This window comes from Fonticula alba (genome assembly GCF_000388065.1).
Source record: "Fonticula alba strain ATCC 38817 unplaced genomic scaffold supercont2.7, whole genome shotgun sequence".
NCBI lineage: Eukaryota > Rotosphaerida > Fonticulaceae > Fonticula > Fonticula alba.
Genome location: NW_009242977.1, coordinates 1,319,250 through 1,320,292, shown reverse-complemented (window position 1 = coordinate 1,320,292; position 1,043 = coordinate 1,319,250).

Genomic DNA, 1,043 nt, shown 5'->3' with positions numbered 1-1,043 from the left:
GGCCAGCACGGCACAGGTCTTCCCCCCCCCCCCCCCCCCCCCCCCCCCCCCCCTTCGAGACATGCTGCGAGGGTGCCTCTCTGGCCGGCGGCGCGGAGGATTCCAGACCATTGCAAGGCCGATGGGCACCGGGCGGAGGTACGCCGTTGGCGGCGCCGGGCGCGGCGAGCAAAGGAACAGGCGGGGGGGGGGGGGGGGGGGGGAGGCAGACCCCTCCCCCCAGCACCCGCCCCCAGCCCCCAACCCCCCCCGGCCCTCGTCCGGTGCCCCCACACAGAACACCATTTCACTCTAGTGCGCAGAATCCAGATGCTCCTTTCTGCACATGGTTGTGGGATCAGAGTGACGACAGTCTCAAGTGCACGTGACGGCTAGTTTAAATCCGCCAGCTCTCCGCCGGTCTGCCTCCATGCCGGCCGATGTGCGGCGGCGCGGTGGTGCCCCGCCCCGCCGGGGGGCTGCGGGGCGGGGGGGCGGGGGGCGGATGTTCCGGGCCGAAACAGAGAGCAAGGAAGAGAGAGGGAGAGAGAGAGAGGCATAGACAGGAGGGCGAAAGAGAAAGGGGGTGCGTCGTGTGGTGGGGATACCCCATGGTGGGCTCCGCATGTCTTGGTGCTTGGGGTGTTACGCGCGCGCGCAGTTTATTGCCAGGCCCCCGTCTTTCCGCCCCCCTCCCTGCTCCCCGGGCCCCCCGGTGGGGCGAGGGCAGGGGCGCACCACCCGGCCCGGGGCCGGGAAGCATCGATCCACCTCCCGAGGGCCGAAACGGAGGCAGGGGGGGGGGGGGGGTGAGGGCTTGCCCGCGCGGAGACGATCGCCGCCCAGGCGGGCAGCATAGATCTCTCCTTCTCAAAGGGTGTATTGTGTGTCGGTTAGCGCCCGACGAGCCGGGAGTCCCTCCCCTCCTCGCGATGCCCGCACGGTGAGACCCGGTGCGACGAAAAGCCCACCCTGGTCGAAGAGATGGGTGCTAGCGCGCTCCCCCCACACCCTCCTCTCTCTCCCACACCCTCCGCGATTTGTCCCCCTGCCAGATCCCTCCC